At 52.0% G+C, this 15,982-nt stretch overlaps 17 non-coding genes and 2 pseudogenes across 17 annotated transcripts; all 19 read right to left on the bottom strand.

Moving 5' to 3' along the window:
* Positions 1-174: 174 nt before the first annotated feature.
* LOC142189715 (5S ribosomal RNA) lies at positions 175-293 on the bottom strand. Its single transcript, XR_012713673.1, has one exon. It is a non-coding gene; the product is annotated as a 5S ribosomal RNA (ribosomal RNA).
* A 714-nt stretch (positions 294-1,007) lies between these two features.
* LOC142191123 (5S ribosomal RNA) lies at positions 1,008-1,126 on the bottom strand. Its single transcript, XR_012714734.1, has one exon. It is a non-coding gene; the product is annotated as a 5S ribosomal RNA (ribosomal RNA).
* Positions 1,127-1,840: 714 nt separating this feature from the next.
* On the bottom strand, positions 1,841-1,959 carry LOC142189742 (5S ribosomal RNA). The gene has a single exon (XR_012713699.1). It is a non-coding gene; the product is annotated as a 5S ribosomal RNA (ribosomal RNA).
* A 714-nt stretch (positions 1,960-2,673) lies between these two features.
* LOC142189714 (5S ribosomal RNA) lies at positions 2,674-2,792 on the bottom strand. The gene has a single exon (XR_012713672.1). It is a non-coding gene; the product is annotated as a 5S ribosomal RNA (ribosomal RNA).
* Positions 2,793-3,506: 714 nt separating this feature from the next.
* On the bottom strand, positions 3,507-3,625 carry LOC142190319 (5S ribosomal RNA). Its single transcript, XR_012714233.1, has one exon. It is a non-coding gene; the product is annotated as a 5S ribosomal RNA (ribosomal RNA).
* A 714-nt stretch (positions 3,626-4,339) lies between these two features.
* Positions 4,340-4,458, bottom strand: LOC142191122 (5S ribosomal RNA). The gene has a single exon (XR_012714733.1). It is a non-coding gene; the product is annotated as a 5S ribosomal RNA (ribosomal RNA).
* A 715-nt stretch (positions 4,459-5,173) lies between these two features.
* Positions 5,174-5,292, bottom strand: LOC142190172 (5S ribosomal RNA). The gene has a single exon (XR_012714101.1). It is a non-coding gene; the product is annotated as a 5S ribosomal RNA (ribosomal RNA).
* Positions 5,293-6,006: 714 nt separating this feature from the next.
* Positions 6,007-6,125, bottom strand: LOC142190019 (5S ribosomal RNA). The gene has a single exon (XR_012713958.1). It is a non-coding gene; the product is annotated as a 5S ribosomal RNA (ribosomal RNA).
* A 714-nt stretch (positions 6,126-6,839) lies between these two features.
* On the bottom strand, positions 6,840-6,958 carry LOC142191121 (5S ribosomal RNA). The gene has a single exon (XR_012714732.1). It is a non-coding gene; the product is annotated as a 5S ribosomal RNA (ribosomal RNA).
* Positions 6,959-7,673: 715 nt separating this feature from the next.
* LOC142189819 (5S ribosomal RNA) lies at positions 7,674-7,792 on the bottom strand. The gene has a single exon (XR_012713771.1). It is a non-coding gene; the product is annotated as a 5S ribosomal RNA (ribosomal RNA).
* A 714-nt stretch (positions 7,793-8,506) lies between these two features.
* LOC142191120 (5S ribosomal RNA) lies at positions 8,507-8,625 on the bottom strand. The gene has a single exon (XR_012714731.1). It is a non-coding gene; the product is annotated as a 5S ribosomal RNA (ribosomal RNA).
* Positions 8,626-9,340: 715 nt separating this feature from the next.
* Positions 9,341-9,449, bottom strand: LOC142190512 (5S ribosomal RNA; annotated as a pseudogene).
* Positions 9,450-10,163: 714 nt separating this feature from the next.
* LOC142189710 (5S ribosomal RNA) lies at positions 10,164-10,282 on the bottom strand. Its single transcript, XR_012713668.1, has one exon. It is a non-coding gene; the product is annotated as a 5S ribosomal RNA (ribosomal RNA).
* A 715-nt stretch (positions 10,283-10,997) lies between these two features.
* LOC142191118 (5S ribosomal RNA) lies at positions 10,998-11,116 on the bottom strand. The gene has a single exon (XR_012714730.1). It is a non-coding gene; the product is annotated as a 5S ribosomal RNA (ribosomal RNA).
* Positions 11,117-11,830: 714 nt separating this feature from the next.
* On the bottom strand, positions 11,831-11,949 carry LOC142189834 (5S ribosomal RNA). The gene has a single exon (XR_012713785.1). It is a non-coding gene; the product is annotated as a 5S ribosomal RNA (ribosomal RNA).
* A 715-nt stretch (positions 11,950-12,664) lies between these two features.
* Positions 12,665-12,773, bottom strand: LOC142190533 (5S ribosomal RNA; annotated as a pseudogene).
* A 715-nt stretch (positions 12,774-13,488) lies between these two features.
* Positions 13,489-13,607, bottom strand: LOC142191117 (5S ribosomal RNA). Its single transcript, XR_012714729.1, has one exon. It is a non-coding gene; the product is annotated as a 5S ribosomal RNA (ribosomal RNA).
* Positions 13,608-14,321: 714 nt separating this feature from the next.
* Positions 14,322-14,440, bottom strand: LOC142191116 (5S ribosomal RNA). Its single transcript, XR_012714728.1, has one exon. It is a non-coding gene; the product is annotated as a 5S ribosomal RNA (ribosomal RNA).
* Positions 14,441-15,154: 714 nt separating this feature from the next.
* On the bottom strand, positions 15,155-15,273 carry LOC142189876 (5S ribosomal RNA). Its single transcript, XR_012713825.1, has one exon. It is a non-coding gene; the product is annotated as a 5S ribosomal RNA (ribosomal RNA).
* Positions 15,274-15,982: the final 709 nt, after the last annotated feature.

The following is a 15,982-nucleotide window of genomic DNA, read 5'->3' as shown; positions in this document are numbered from 1 at the left end:
GCTGCGGCTGCTAAGAGTGATAGCGGTAAGACTGAGAATACTAGGATTTTGCAAGGCCTAAAGAGTGCAAGAGAGAAAGCGAATGTAAAAGAAGCAAGTGTGCAGTGTAAAAAGTGAATGTAAAAATGGCATAGAGGAGAGTGACCCCTGCTGGTGGAAGTGAGGAAAAGCAAAAGCCTACAGCACCTGGTATTCCCAGGCGGTCTCCCATCCAAGTACTAACCAGGCCCGACCCTGCTTAGCTTCCGAGATCAGACGAGATCGGGCGTGTTCAGGGTGGTGTGGCTGTAGGCAGAGACAGGCTTCTCACTTACTCCTCTTCTACTTTGCAGCCTGGCTGCTGGCAGCCCTTTGCACTACTTCACGCTAGACCTTTTTCTTCACTTTTTGCCTTCTCTTAAGGGAACTTCATACTCCAACAGGAGCAGTGCAAGAGCTGGGGGCGGCCCTTATACCCACAGGTGTTGTTCAGCAACCAGTCACAGGCCGCAGCCGCCCTCTTTCAAAAGGGCTGGGCGCAAGGTCTGCGCAGGGCTAAGAAACCATCCCGGGGGTGAAAGAAAGAGCAAGCTGGACCAGAGCCCATTGTCCAGGAGTCGGCTAAGGAAGAAGTTGAGATGGTTGCCCGTGCCTGGAAGCGAAGCTGCTTTTCAGTCAGCTTCTCTTTTCTTAGGGCGCGTTGTCTGCAAAGATGTTCAGCCTGTGTTGCCCTGTAAATTGGTCTGCAGGTTACTAGCTATGGCTTCCAGCCCGGCGGGAGGCCCAGATACTATGGAAATGAAGCCTGCTATTATTAAAAGTAAAAAGCCACAACGCTGGTGGCCACCACGCCCGCTGCGGCTGCTAAGAGTGATAGCGGTAAGACTGAGAATACTAGGATTTTGCAAGGCCTAAAGAGTGCAAGAGAGAAAGCGAATGTAAAAGAAGCAAGTGTGCAGTGTAAAAAGTGAATGTAAAAATGGCATAGAGGAGAGTGACCCCTGCTGGTGGAAGTGAGGAAAAGCAAAAGCCTACAGCACCTGGTATTCCCAGGCGGTCTCCCATCCAAGTACTAACCAGGCCCGACCCTGCTTAGCTTCCGAGATCAGACGAGATCGGGCGTGTTCAGGGTGGTGTGGCCGTAGGCAGAGACAGGCTTCTCACTTACTCCTCTTCTACTTTGCAGCCTGGCTGCTGGCAGCTCTTTGCACTACTTCACGCTAGACCTTTTTCTTCACTTTTTGCCTTCTCTTAAGGGAACTTCATACTCCAACAGGAGCAGTGCAAGAGCTGGGGGCGGCCCTTATACCCACAGGTGTTGTTCAGCAACCAGTCACAGGCCGCAGCCGCCCTCTTTCAAAAGGGCTGGGCGCAAGGTCTGCGCAGGGCTAAGAAACCATCCCGGGGGTGAAAGAAAGAGCAAGCTGGACCAGAGCCCATTGTCCAGGAGTCGGCTAAGGAAGAAGTTGAGATGGTTGCCCGTGCCTGGAAGCGAAGCTGCTTTTCAGTCAGCTTCTCTTTTCTTAGGGCACGTTGTCTGCAAAGATGTTCAGCCTGTGTTGCCCTGTAAATTGGTCTGCAGGTTACTAGCTATGGCTTCCAGCCCGGCTGGAGGCCCAGATACTATGGAAATGAAGCCTGCTATTATTAAAAGTAAAAAGCCACAACGCTGGTGGCCACCACGCCCGCTGCGGCTGCTAAGAGTGATAGCGGTAAGACTGAGAATACTAGGATTTTGCAAGGCCTAAAGAGTGCAAGAGAGAAAGCGAATGTAAAAGAAGCAAGTGTGCAGTGTAAAAAGTGAATGTAAAAATGGCATAGAGGAGAGTGACCCCTGCTGGTGGAAGTGAGGAAAAGCAAAAGCCTACAGCACCTGGTATTCCCAGGCGGTCTCCCATCCAAGTACTAACCAGGCCCGACCCTGTTTAGCTTCCGAGATCAGACGAGATCGGGCGTGTTCAGGGTGGTGTGGCCGTAGGCGGAGACAAATTTCTCACTTACTCCTCTTCTACTTTGCAGCCTGGCTGCTGGCAGCTCTTTGCACTACTTCACGCTAGACCTTTTTCTTCACTTTTTGCCTTCTCTTAAGGGAACTTCATACTCCAACAGGAGCAGTGCAAGAGCTGGGGGCGGCCCTTATACCCACAGGTGTTGTTCAGCAACCAGTCACAGGCCGCAGCCGCCCTCTTTCAAAAGGGCTGGGCGCAAGGTCTGCGCAGGGCTAAGAAACCATCCCGGGGGTGAAAGAAAGAGCAAGCTGGACCAGAGCCCATTGTCCAGGAGTCGGCTAAGGAAGAAGTTGAGATGGTTGCCCGTGCCTGGAAGCGAAGCTGCTTTTCAGTCAGCTTCTCTTTTCTTAGGGCACGTTGTCTGCAAAGATGTTCAGCCTGTGTTGCCCTGTAAATTGGTCTGCAGGTTACTAGCTATGGCTTCCAGCCCGGCGGGAGGCCCAGATACTATGGAAATGAAGCCTGCTATTATTAAAAGTAAAAAGCCACAACGCTGGTGGCCACCACGCCCGCTGCGGCTGCTAAGAGTGATAGCGGTAAGACTGAGAATACTAGGATTTTGCAAGGCCTAAAGAGTGCAAGAGAGAAAGCGAATGTAAAAGAAGCCAGTGTGCAGTGTAAAAAGTGAATGTAAAAATGGCATAGAGGAGAGTGACCCCTGCTGGTGGAAGTGAGGAAAAGCAAAAGCCTACAGCACCTGGTATTCCCAGGCGGTCTCCCATCCAAGTACTAACCAGGCCCGACCCTGCTTAGCTTCCGAGATCAGACGAGATCGGGCGTGTTCAGGGTGGTGTGGCTGTAGGCAGAGACAGTCTTCTCACTTACTCCTCTTCTACTTTGCAGCCTGGCTGCTGGCAGCTCTCTGCACTACTTCACGCTAGACCTTTTTCTTCACTTTTTGCCTTCTCTTAAGGGAACTTCATACTCCAACAGGAGCAGTGCAAGAGCTGGGGGCGGCCCTTATACCCACAGGTGTTGTTCAGCAACCAGTCACAGGCCGCAGCCGCCCTCTTTCAAAAGGGCTGGGCGCAAGGTCTGCGCAGGGCTAAGAAACCATCCCGGGGGTGAAAGAAAGAGCAAGCTGGACCAGAGCCCATTGTCCAGGAGTCGGCTAAGGAAGAAGTTGAGATGGTTGCCCGTGCCTGGAAGCGAAGCTGCTTTTCAGTCAGCTTCTCTTTTCTTAGGGCGCGTTGTCTGCAAAGATGTTCAGCCTGTGTTGCCCTGTAAATTGGTCTGCAGGTTACTAGCTATGGCTTCCAGCCCGGCGGGAGGCCCAGATACTATGGAAATGAAGCCTGCTATTATTAAAAGTAAAAAGCCACAACGCTGGTGGCCAACACGCCCGCTGCGGCTGCTAAGAGTGATAGCGGTAAGACTGAGAATACTAGGATTTTGCAAGGCCTAAAGAGTGCAAGAGAGAAAGCGAATGTAAAAGAAGCAAGTGTGCAGTGTAAAAAGTGAATGTAAAAATGGCATAGAGGAGAGTGACCCCTGCTGGTGGAAGTGAGGAAAAGCAAAAGCCTACAGCACCTGGTATTCCCAGGCGGTCTCCCATCCAAGTACTAACCAGGCCCGACCCTGCTTAGCTTCCGAGATCAGACGAGAAAGGTCGTGTTCAGGGTGGTGTGGCCGTAGGCAGAGACAGGCTTCTCACTTACTCCTCTTCTACTTTGCAGCCTGGCTGCTGGCAGCCCTTTGCACTACTTCACGCTAGACCTTTTTCTTCACTTTTTGCCTTCTCTTAAGGGAACTTCATACTCCAACAGGAGCAGTGCAAGAGCTGGGGGCGGCCCTTATACCCACAGGTGTTGTTCAGCAACCAGTCACAGGCCGCAGCCGCCCTCTTTCAAAAGGGCTGGGCGCAAGGTCTGCGCAGGGCTAAGAAACCATCCCGGGGGTGAAAGAAAGAGCAAGCTGGACCAGAGCCCATTGTCCAGGAGTCGGCTAAGGAAGAAGTTGAGATGGTTGCCCGTGCCTGGAAGCGAAGCTGCTTTTCAGTCAGCTTCTCTTTTCTTAGGGCACGTTGTCTGCAAAGATGTTCAGCCTGTGTTGCCCTGTAAATTGGTCTGCAGGTTACTAGCTATGGCTTCCAGCCCGGCGGGAGGCCCAGATACTATGGAAATGAAGCCTGCTATTATTAAAAGTAAAAAGCCACAACGCTGGTGGCCACCACGCCCGCTGCGGCTGCTAAGAGTGATAGCGGTAAGACTGAGAATACTAGGATTTTGCAAGGCCTAAAGAGTGCAAGAGAGAAAGCGAATGTAAAAGAAGCAAGTGTGCAGTGTAAAAAGTGAATGTAAAAATGGCATAGAGGAGAGTGACCCCTGCTGGTGGAAGTGAGGAAAAGCAAAAGCCTACAGCACCTGGTATTCCCAGGCGGTCTCCCATCCAAGTACTAACCAGGCCCGACCCTGCTTAGCTTCCGAGATCAGACGAGATCGGGCGTGTTCAGGGTGGTGTGGCCGTAGGCAGAGACAGGCTTCTCACTTACTCCTCTTCTACTTTGCAGCCTGGCTGCTGGCAGCTCTTTGCACTACTTCACGCTAGACCTTCTTCTTCACTTTTTGCCTTCTCTTAAGGGAACTTCATACTCCAACAGGAGCAGTGCAAGAGCTGGGGGGCGACCCTTATACCCACAGGTGTTGTTCAGCAACCAGTCACAGGCCGCAGCCGCCCTCTTTCAAAAGGGCTGGGCGCAAGGTCTGCGCAGGGCTAAGAAACCATCCCGGGGGTGAAAGAAAGAGCAAGCTGGACCAGAGCCCATTGTCCAGTAGTCGGCTAAGGAAGAAGTTGAGATGGTTGCCCGTGCCTGGAAGCGAAGCTGCTTTTCAGTCAGCTTCTCTTTTCTTAGGGCGCGTTGTCTGCAAAGATGTTCAGCCTGTGTTGCCCTGTAAATTGGTCTGCAGGTTACTAGCTATGGCTTCCAGCCCGGCGGGAGGCCCAGATACTATGGAAATGAAGCCTGCTATTATTAAAAGTAAAAAGCCACAACGCTGGTGGCCACCACGCCCGCTGCGGCTGCTAAGAGTGATAGCGGTAAGACTGAGAATACTAGGATTTTGCAAGGCCTAAAGAGTGCAAGAGAGAAAGCGAATGTAAAAGAAGCAAGTGTGCAGTGTAAAAAGTGAATGTAAAAATGGCATAGAGGAGAGTGACCCCTGCTGGTGGAAGTGAGGAAAAGCAAAAGCCTACAGCACCTGGTATTCCCAGGCAGTCTCCCTTCCAAGTACTAACCAGGCCCGACCCTGCTTAGCTTCCGAGATCAGACGAGATCGGGCGTGTTCAGGGTGGTGTGGCCATAGGCGGAGACAAATTTCTCACTTACTCCTCTTCTACTTTGCAGCCTGGCTGCTGGCAGCTCTTTGCACTACTTCACGCTAGACCTTTTTCTTCACTTTTTGCCTTCTCTTAAGGGAACTTCATACTCCAACAGGAGCAGTGCAAGAGCTGGGGGCGGCCCTTATACCCACAGGTGTTGTTCAGCAACCAGTCACAGGCCGCAGCCGCCCTCTTTCAAAAGGGCTGGGCGCAAGGTCTGCGCAGGGCTAAGAAACCATCCCGGGGGTGAAAGAAAGAGCAAGCTGGACCAGAGCCCATTGTCCAGGAGTCGGCTAAGGAAGAAGTTGAGATGGTTGCCCGTGCCTGGAAGCGAAGCTGCTTTTCAGTCAGCTTCTCTTTTCTTAGGGCACGTTGTCTGCAAAGATGTTCAGCCTGTGTTGCCCTGTAAATTGGTCTGCAGGTTACTAGCTATGGCTTCCAGCCCGGCGGGAGGCCCAGATACTATGGAAATGAAGCCTGCTATTATTAAAAGTAAAAAGCCACAACGCTGGTGGCCACCATGCCCGCTGCGGCTGCTAAGAGTGATAGCGGTAAGACTGAGAATACTAGGATTTTGCAAGGCCTAAAGAGTGCAAGAGAGAAAGCGAATGTAAAAGAAGCAAGTGTGCAGTGTAAAAAGTGAATGTAAAAATGGCATAGAGGAGAGTGACCCCTGCTGGTGGAAGTGAGGAAAAGCAAAAGCCTACAGCACCTGGTATTCCCAGGCGGTCTCCCATCCAAGTACTAACCAGGCACAACCCTGCTTAGCTTCCGAGATCAGACGAGATCGGGCGTGTTCAGGGTGGTGTGGCCGTAGGCAGAGACAGGCTTCTCACTTACTCCTCTTCTACTTTGCAGCCTGGCTGCTGGCAGCCCTTTGCACTACTTCACGCTAGACCTTTTTCTTCACTTTTTGCCTTCTCTTAAGGGAACTTCATACTCCAACAGGAGCAGTGCAAGAGCTGGGGGCGGCCCTTATACCCACAGGTGTTGTTCAGCAACCAGTCACAGGCCGCAGCCGCCCTCTTTCAAAAGGGCTGGGCGCAAGGTCTGCGCAGGGCTAAGAAACCATCCCGGGGGTGAAAGAAAGAGCAAGCTGGACCAGAGCCCATTGTCCAGGAGTCGGCTAAGGAAGAAGTTGAGATGGTTGCCCGTGCCTGGAAGCGAAGCTGCTTTTCAGTCAGCTTCTCTTTTCTTAGGGCACGTTGTCTGCAAAGATGTTCAGCCTGTGTTGCCCTGTAAATTGGTCTGCAGGTTACTAGCTATGGCTTCCAGCCCGGCGGGAGGCCCAGATACTATGGAAATGAAGCCTGCTATTATTAAAAGTAAAAAGCCACAACGCTGGTGGCCACCACGCCCGCTGCGGCTGCTAAGAGTGATAGCGGTAAGACTGAGAATACTAGGATTTTGCAAGGCCTAAAGAGTGCAAGAGAGAAAGCGAATGTAAAAGAAGCAAGTGTGCAGTGTAAAAAGTGAATGTAAAAATGGCATAGAGGAGAGTGACCCCTGCTGGTGGAAGTGAGGAAAAGCAAAAGCCTACAGCACCTGGTATTCCCAGGCGGTCTCCCATCCAAGTACTAACCAGGCCCGACCCTGCTTAGCTTCCGAGATCAGACGAGATCGGGCGTGTTCAGGGTGGTGTGGCCGTAGGCAGAGACAGGCTTCTCACTTACTCCTCTTCTACTTTGCAGCCTGGCTGCTGGCAGCTCTTTGCACTACTTCACGCTAGACCTTCTTCTTCACTTTTTGCCTTCTCTTAAGGGAACTTCATACTCCAACAGGAGCAGTGCAAGAGCTGGGGGGCGGCCCTTATACCCACAGGTGTTGTTCAGCAACCAGTCACAGGCCGCAGCCGCCCTCTTTCAAAAGGGCTGGGCGCAAGGTCTGCGCAGGGCTAAGAAACCATCCCGGGGGTGAAAGAAAGAGCAAGCTGGACCAGAGCCCATTGTCCAGTAGTCGGCTAAGGAAGAAGTTGAGATGGTTGCCCGTGCCTGGAAGCGAAGCTGCTTTTCAGTCAGCTTCTCTTTTCTTAGGGCGCGTTGTCTGCAAAGATGTTCAGCCTGTGTTGCCCTGTAAATTGGTCTGCAGGTTACTAGCTATGGCTTCCAGCCCGGCGGGAGGCCCAGATACTATGGAAATGAAGCCTGCTATTATTAAAAGTAAAAAGCCACAACGCTGGTGGCCACCACGCCCGCTGCGGCTGCTAAGAGTGATAGCGGTAAGACTGAGAATACTAGGATTTTGCAAGGCCTAAAGAGTGCAAGAGAGAAAGCGAATGTAAAAGAAGCAAGTGTGCAGTGTAAAAAGTGAATGTAAAAATGGCATAGAGGAGAGTGACCCCTGCTGGTGGAAGTGAGGAAAAGCAAAAGCCTACAGCACCTGGTATTCCCAGGCGGTCTCCCATGCAAGTACTAACCAGGCCCGACCCTGCTTAGCTTCCGAGATCAGACGAGATCGGGCGTGTTCAGGGTGGTGTGGCCGTAGGCAGAGACAGGCTTCTCACTTACTCCTCTTCTACTTTGCAGCCTGGCTGCTGGCAGCCCTTTGCACTACTTCACGCTAGACCTTTTTCTTCACTTTTTGCCTTCTCTTAAGGGAACTTCATACTCCAACAGGAGCAGTGCAAGAGCTGGGGGCGGCCCTTATACCCACAGGTGTTGTTCAGCAACCAGTCACAGGCCGCAGCCGCCCTCTTTCAAAAGGGCTGGGCGCAAGGTCTGCGCAGGGCTAAGAAACCATCCCGGGGGTGAAAGAAAGAGCAAGCTGGACCAGAGCCCATTGTCCAGTAGTCGGCTAAGGAAGAAGTTGAGATGGTTGCCCGTGCCTGGAAGCGAAGCTGCTTTTCAGTCAGCTTCTCTTTTCTTAGGGCGCGTTGTCTGCAAAGATGTTCAGCCTGTGTTGCCCTGTAAATTGGTCTGCAGGTTACTAGCTATGGCTTCCAGCCCGGCGGGAGGCCCAGATACTATGGAAATGAAGCCTGCTATTATTAAAAGAAAAAAGCCACAACGCTGGTGGCCACCACGCCCGCTGCGGCTGCTAAGAGTGATAGCGGTAAGACTGAGAATACTAGGATTTTGCAAGGCCTAAAGAGTGCAAGAGAGAAAGCGAATGTAAAAGAAGCAAGTGTGCAGTGTAAAAAGTGAATGTAAAAATGGCATAGAGGAGAGTGACCCCTGCTGGTGGAAGTGAGGAAAAGCAAAAGCCTACAGCACCTGGTATTCCCAGGCGGTCTCCCATCCAAGTACTAACCAGGCCCGACCCTGCTTAGCTTCCGAGATCAGACGAGATCGGGCGTGTTCAGGGTGGTGTGGCCGTAGGCGGAGACAAACTTCTCACTTACTCCTCTTCTACTTTGCAGCCTGGCTGCTGGCAGCTCTTTGCACTACTTCACGCTAGACCTTTTTCTTCACTTTTTGCCTTCTCTTAAGGGAACTTCATACTCCAACAGGAGCAGTGCAAGAGCTGGGGGGCGGCCCTTATACCCACAGGTGTTGTTCAGCAACCAGTCACAGGCCGCAGCCGCCCTCTTTCAAAAGGGCTGGGCGCAAGGTCTGCGCAGGGCTAAGAAACCATCCCGGGGGTGAAAGAAAGAGCAAGCTGGACCAGAGCCCATTGTCCAGGAGTCGGCTAAGGAAGAAGTTGAGATGGTTGCCCGTGCCTGGAAGCGAAGCTGCTTTTCAGTCAGCTTCTCTTTTCTTAGGGCGCGTTGTCTGCAAAGATGTTCAGCCTGTGTTGCCCTGTAAATTGGTCTGCAGGTTACTAGCTATGGCTTCCAGCCCGGCGGGAGGCCCAGATACTATGGAAATGAAGCCTGCTATTATTAAAAGTAAAAAGCCACAACGCTGGTGGCCACCACGCCCGCTGCGGCTGCTAAGAGTGATAGCGGTAAGACTGAGAATACTAGGATTTTGCAAGGCCTAAAGAGTGCAAGAGAGAAAGCGAATGTAAAAGAAGCAAGTGTGCAGTGTAAAAAGTGAATGTAAAAATGGCATAGAGGAGAGTGACCCCTGCTGGTGGAAGTGAGGAAAAGCAAAAGCCTACAGCACCTGGTATTCCCAGGCGGTCTCCCATCCAAGTACTAACCAGGCCCGACCCTGCTTAGCTTCCGAGATCAGACGAGTTCAGGGTGGTGTGGCCGTAGGCAGAGACAGGCTTCTCACTTACTCCTCTTCTACTTTGCAGCCTGGCTGCTGGCAGCCCTTTGCACTACTTCACGCTAGACCTTTTTCTTCACTTTTTGCCTTCTCTTAAGGGAACTTCATACTCCAACAGGAGCAGTGCAAGAGCTGGGGGCGGCCCTTATACCCACAGGTGTTGTTCAGCAACCAGTCACAGGCCGCAGCCGCCCTCTTTCAAAAGGGCTGGGCGCAAGGTCTGCGCAGGGCTAAGAAACCATCCCGGGGGTGAAAGAAAGATCAAGCTGGACCAGAGCCCATTGTCCAGGAGTCGGCTAAGGAAGAAGTTGAGATGGTTGCCCGTGCCTGGAAGCGAAGCTGCTTTTCAGTCAGCTTCTCTTTTCTTAGGGCACGTTGTCTGCAAAGATGTTCAGCCTGTGTTGCCCTGTAAATTGGTCTGCAGGTTACTAGCTATGGCTTCCAGCCCGGCGGGAGGCCCAGATACTATGGAAATGAAGCCTGCTATTATTAAAAGTAAAAAGCCACAACGCTGGTGGCCACCACGCCCGCTGCGGCTGCTAAGAGTGATAGCGGTAAGACTGAGAATACTAGGATTTTGCAAGGCCTAAAGAGTGCAAGAGAGAAAGCGAATGTAAAAGAAGCAAGTGTGCAGTGTAAAAAGTGAATGTAAAAATGGCATAGAGGAGAGTGACCCCTGCTGGTGGAAGTGAGGAAAAGCAAAAGCCTACAGCACCTGGAATTCCCAGGCGGTCTCCCATCCAAGTACTAACCAGGCCCGACCCTGCTTAGCTTCCGAGATCAGACGAGATCGGGCGTGTTCAGGGTGGTGTGGCCGTAGGCAGAGACAGGCTTCTCACTTACTCCTCTTCTACTTTGCAGCCTGGCTGCTGGCAGCTCTTTGCACTACTTCACGCTAGACCTTCTTCTTCACTTTTTGCCTTCTCTTAAGGGAACTTCATACTCCAACAGGAGCAGTGCAAGAGCTGGGGGGCGGCCCTTATACCCACAGGTGTTGTTCAGCAACCAGTCACAGGCCGCAGCCGCCCTCTTTCAAAAGGGCTGGGCGCAAGGTCTGCGCAGGGCTAAGAAACCATCCCGGGGGTGAAAGAAAGAGCAAGCTGGACCAGAGCCCATTGTCCAGTAGTCGGCTAAGGAAGAAGTTGAGATGGTTGCCCGTGCCTGGAAGCGAAGCTGCTTTTCAGTCAGCTTCTCTTTTCTTAGGGCGCGTTGTCTGCAAAGATGTTCAGCCTGTGTTGCCCTGTAAATTGGTCTGCAGGTTACTAGCTATGGCTTCCAGCCCGGCGGGAGGCCCAGATACTATGGAAATGAAGCCTGCTATTATTAAAAGTAAAAAGCCACAACGCTGGTGGCCACCACGCCCGCTGCGGCTGCTAAGAGTGATAGCGGTAAGACTGAGAATACTAGGATTTTGCAAGGCCTAAAGAGTGCAAGAGAGAAAGCGAATGTAAAAGAAGCAAGTGTGCAGTGTAAAAAGTGAATGTAAAAATGGCATAGAGGAGAGTGACCCCTGCTGGTGGAAGTGAGGAAAAGCAAAAGCCTACAGCACCTGGTATTCCCAGGCGGTCTCCCATCCAAGTACTAACCAGGCCCGACCCTGCTTAGCTTCCGAGATCAGACGAGATCGGGCGTGTTCAGGGTGGTGTGGCCGTAGGCGGAGACAAATTTCTCACTTACTCCTCTTCTACTTTGCAGCCTGGCTGCTGGCAGCTCTTTGCACTACTTCACCCTAGACCTTTTTCTTCACTTTTTGCCTTCTCTTAAGGGAACTTCATACTCCAACAGGAGCAGTGCAAGAGCTGGGGGCGGCCCTTATACCCACAGGTGTTGTTCAGCAACCAGTCACAGGCCGCAGCCGCCCTCTTTCAAAAGGGCTGGGCGCAAGGTCTGCGCAGGGCTAAGAAACCATCCCGGGGGTGAAAGAAAGAGCAAGCTGGACCAGAGCCCATTGTCCAGGAGTCGGCTAAGGAAGAAGTTGAGATGGTTGCCCGTGCCTGGAAGCGAAGCTGCTTTTCAGTCAGCTTCTCTTTTCTTAGGGCGCGTTGTCTGCAAAGATGTTCAGCCTGTGTTGCCCTGTAAATTGGACTGCAGGTTACTAGCTATGGCTTCCAGCCCGGCGGGAGGCCCAGATACTATGGAAATGAAGCCTGCTATTATTAAAAGTAAAAAGCCACAACGCTGGTGGCCACCACGCCCGCTGCGGCTGCTAAGAGTGATAGCGGTAAGACTGAGAATACTAGGATTTTGCAAGGCCTAAAGAGTGCAAGAGAGAAAGCGAATGTAAAAGAAGCAAGTGTGCAGTGTAAAAAGTGAATGTAAAAATGGCATAGAGGAGAGTGACCCCTGCTGGTGGAAGTGAGGAAAAGCAAAAGCCTACAGCACCTGGTATTCCCAGGCGGTCTCCCATCCAAGTACTAACCAGGCCCAACCCTGCTTAGCTTCCGAGATCAGACAAGATCGGGCGTGTTCAGGGTGGTGTGGCCGTAGGCAGAGACAGGCTTCTCACTTACTCCTCTTCTACTTTGCAGCCTGGCTGCTGGCAGCTCTTTGCACTACTTCACGCTAGACCTTCTTCTTCACTTTTTGCCTTCTCTTAAGGGAACTTCATACTCCAACAGGAGCAGTGCAAGAGCTGGGGGGCGGCCCTTATACCCACAGGTGTTGTTCAGCAACCAGTCACAGGCCGCAGCCGCCCTCTTTCAAAAGGGCTGGGCGCAAGGTCTGCGCAGGGCTAAGAAACCATCCCGGGGGTGAAAGAAAGAGCAAGCTGGACCAGAGCCCATTGTCCAGTAGTCGGCTAAGGAAGAAGTTGAGATGGTTGCCCGTGCCTGGAAGCGAAGCTGCTTTTCAGTCAGCTTCTCTTTTCTTAGGGCGCGTTGTCTGCAAAGATGTTCAGCCTGTGTTGCCCTGTAAATTGGTCTGCAGGTTACTAGCTATGGCTTCCAGCCCGGCGGGAGGCCCAGATACTATGGAAATGAAGCCTGCTATTATTAAAAGTAAAAAGCCACAACGCTGGTGGCCACCACGCCCGCTGCGGCTGCTAAGAGTGATAGCGGTAAGACTGAGAATACTAGGATTTTGCAAGGCCTAAAGAGTGCAAGAGAGAAAGCGAATGTAAAAGAAGCAAGTGTGCAGTGTAAAAAGTGAATGTAAAAATGGCATAGAGGAGAGTGACCCCTGCTGGTGGAAGTGAGGAAAAGCAAAAGCCTACAGCACCTGGTATTCCCAGGCGGTCTCCCATCCAAGTACTAACCAGGCCCGACCCTGCTTAGTTTCCGAGATCAGACGTGTTCAGGGTGGTGTGGCCGTAGGCAGAGACAGTCTTCTCACTTACTCCTCTTCTACTTTGCAGCCTGGCTGCTGGCAGCTCTTTGCACTACTTCACGCTAGACCTTTTTCTTCACTTTTTGCCTTCTCTTAAGGGAACTTCATACTCCAACAGGAGCAGTTCAAGAGCTGGGGGGCAGCCCTTATACCCACAGGTGTTGTTCAGCAACCAGTCACAGGCCGCAGCCGCCCTCTTTCAAAAGGGCTGGGCGCAAGGTCTGCGCAGGGCTAAGAAACCATCCCGGGGGTGAAAGAAAGAGCAAGCTGGACCAGAGCCCATTGTCCAGGAGTCGGCTAAGGAAGAAGTTGAGATGGTTGCCCGTGCCTGGAAGCGAAGCTGCTTTTTAGTCAGCTTCTCTTTTCTTAGGGCGCGTTGTCTGCAAAGATGTTCAGCCTGTGTTGCCCTGTAAATTGGTCTGCAGGTTACTAGCTATGGCTTCCAGCCCGGCGGGAGGCCCAGATACTATGGAAATGAAGCCTGCTATTATTAAAAGTAAAAAGCCACAACGCTGGTGGCCACCACGCCCGCTGCGGCTGCTAAGAGTGATAGCGGTAAGACTGAGAATACTAGGATTTTGCAAGGCCTAAAGAGTGCAAGAGAGAAAGCGAATGTAAAAGAAGCAAGTGTGCAGTGTAAAAAGTGAATGTAAAAATGGCATAGAGGAGAGTGACCCCTGCTGGTGGAAGTGAGGAAAAGCAAAAGCCTACAGCACCTGGTATTCCCAGGCGGTCTCCCATCCAAGTACTAACCAGGCCCGACCCTGCTTAGCTTCCGAGATCAGACGAGATCGGGCGTGTTCAGGGTGGTGTGGCCGTAGGCAGAGACAGGCTTCTCACTTACTCCTCTTCTACTTTGCAGCCTGGCTGCTGGCAGCCCTTTGCACTACTTCACGCTAGACCTTTTTCTTCACTTTTTGCCTTCTCTTAAGGGAACTTCATACTCCAACAGGAGCAGTGCAAGAGCTGGGGGCGGCCCTTATACCCACAGGTGTTGTTCAGCAACCAGTCACAGGCCGCAGCCGCCCTCTTTCAAAAGGGCTGGGCGCAAGGTCTGCGCAGGGCTAAGAAACCATCCCGGGGGTGAAAGAAAGAGCAAGCTGGACCAGAGCCCATTGTCCAGGAGTCGGCTAAGGAAGAAGTTGAGATGGTTGCCCGTGCCTGGAAGCGAAGCTGCTTTTCAGTCAGCTTCTCTTTTCTTAGGGCACGTTGTCTGCAAAGATGTTCAGCCTGTGTTGCCCTGTAAATTGGTCTGCAGGTTACTAGCTATGGCTTCCAGCCCGGCGGGAGGCCCAGATACTATGGAAATGAAGCCTGCTATTATTAAAAGTAAAAAGCCACAACGCTGGTGGCCACCACGCCCGCTGCGGCTGCTAAGAGTGATAGCGGTAAGACTGAGAATACTAGGATTTTGCAAGGCCTAAAGAGTGCAAGAGAGAAAGCGAATGTAAAAGAAGCAAGTGTGCAGTGTAAAAAGTGAATGTAAAAATGGCATAGAGGAGAGTGACCCCTGCTGGTGGAAGTGAGGAAAAGCAAAAGCCTACAGCACCTGGTATTCCCAGGCGGTCTCCCATCCAAGTACTAACCAGGCCCGACCCTGCTTAGCTTCCGAGATCAGACGAGATCGGGCGTGTTCAGGGTGGTGTGGCCGTAGGCGGAGACAATCTTCTCACTTACTCCTCTTCTACTTTGCAGCCTGGCTGCTGGCAGCTCTTTGCACTACTTCACGCTAGACCTTTTTCTTCACTTTTTGCCTTCTCTTAAGGGAACTTCATACTCCAACAGGAGCAGTGAAAGAGCTGGGGGCGGCCCTTATACCCACAGGTGTTGTTCAGCAACCAGTCACAGGCCGCAGCCGCCCTCTTTCAAAAGGGCTGGGCGCAAGGTCTGCGCAGGGCTAAGAAACCATCCCGGGGGTGAAAGAAAGAGCAAGCTGGACCAGAGCCCATTGTCCAGGAGTCGGCTAAGGAAGAAGTTGAGATGGTTGCCCGTGCCTGGAAGCGAAGCTGCTTTTCAGTCAGCTTCTCTTTTTTTAGGGCGCGTTGTCTGCAAAGATGTTCAGCCTGTGTTGCCCTGTAAATTGGACTGCAGGTTACTAGCTATGGCTTCCAGCCCGGCGGGAGGCCCAGATACTATGGAAATGAAGCCTGCTATTATTAAAAGTAAAAAGCCACAACGCTGGTGGCCACCACGCCCGCTGCGGCTGCTAAGAGTGATAGCGGTAAGACTGAGAATACTAGGATTTTGCAAGGCCTAAAGAGTGCAAGAGAGAAAGCGAATGTAAAAGAAGCAAGTGTGCAGTGTAAAAAGTGAATGTAAAAATGGCATAGAGGAGAGTGACCCCTGCTGGTGGAAGTGAGGAAAAGCAAAAGCCTACAGCACCTGGTATTCCCAGGCGGTCTCCCATCCAAGTACTAACCAGGCCCGACCCTGCTTAGCTTCCAAGATCAGACGAGATCGGGCGTGTTCAGGGTGGTGTGGCCGTAGGCAGAGACAGGCTTCTCACTTACTCCTCTTCTACTTTGCAGCCTGGCTGCTGGCAGCTCTTTGCACTACTTCACGCTAGACCTTCTTCTTCACTTTTTGCCTTCTCTTAAGGGAACTTCATACTCCAACAGGAGCAGTGCAAGAGCTGGGGGGCGGCCCTTATACCCACAGGTGTTGTTCAGCAACTAGTCACAGGCCGCAGCCGCCCTCTTTCAAAAGGGCTGGGCGCAAGGTCTGCGCAGGGCTAAGAAACCATCCCGGGGGTGAAAGAAAGAGCAAGCTGGACCAGAGCCCATTGTCCAGTAGTCGGCTAAGGAAGAAGTTGAGATGGTTGCCCGTGCCTGGAAGCGAAGCTGCTTTTCAGTCAGCTTCTCTTTTCTTAGGGCGCGTTGTCTGCAAAGATGTTCAGCCTGTGTTGCCCTGTAAATTGGTCTGCAGGTTACTAGCTATGGCTTCCAGCCCGGCGGGAGGCCCAGATACTATGGAAATGAAGCCTGCTATTATTAAAAGTAAAAAGCCACAACGCTGGTGGCCACCACGCCCGCTGCGGCTGCTAAGAGTGATAGCGGTAAGACTGAGAATACTAGGATTTTGCAAGGCCTAAAGAGTGCAAGAGAGAAAGCGAATGTAAAAGAAGCAAGTGTGCAGTGTAAAAAGTGAATGTAAAAATGGCATAGAGGAGAGTGACCCCTGCTGGTGGAAGTGAGGAAA

Source organism: Leptodactylus fuscus, chromosome 1 (genome assembly GCF_031893055.1).
Source record: "Leptodactylus fuscus isolate aLepFus1 chromosome 1, aLepFus1.hap2, whole genome shotgun sequence".
In the NCBI taxonomy this organism is placed as follows: Eukaryota; Metazoa; Chordata; class Amphibia; order Anura; family Leptodactylidae; genus Leptodactylus; species Leptodactylus fuscus.
This window is presented reverse-complemented; position numbering and strand designations above follow the sequence as displayed.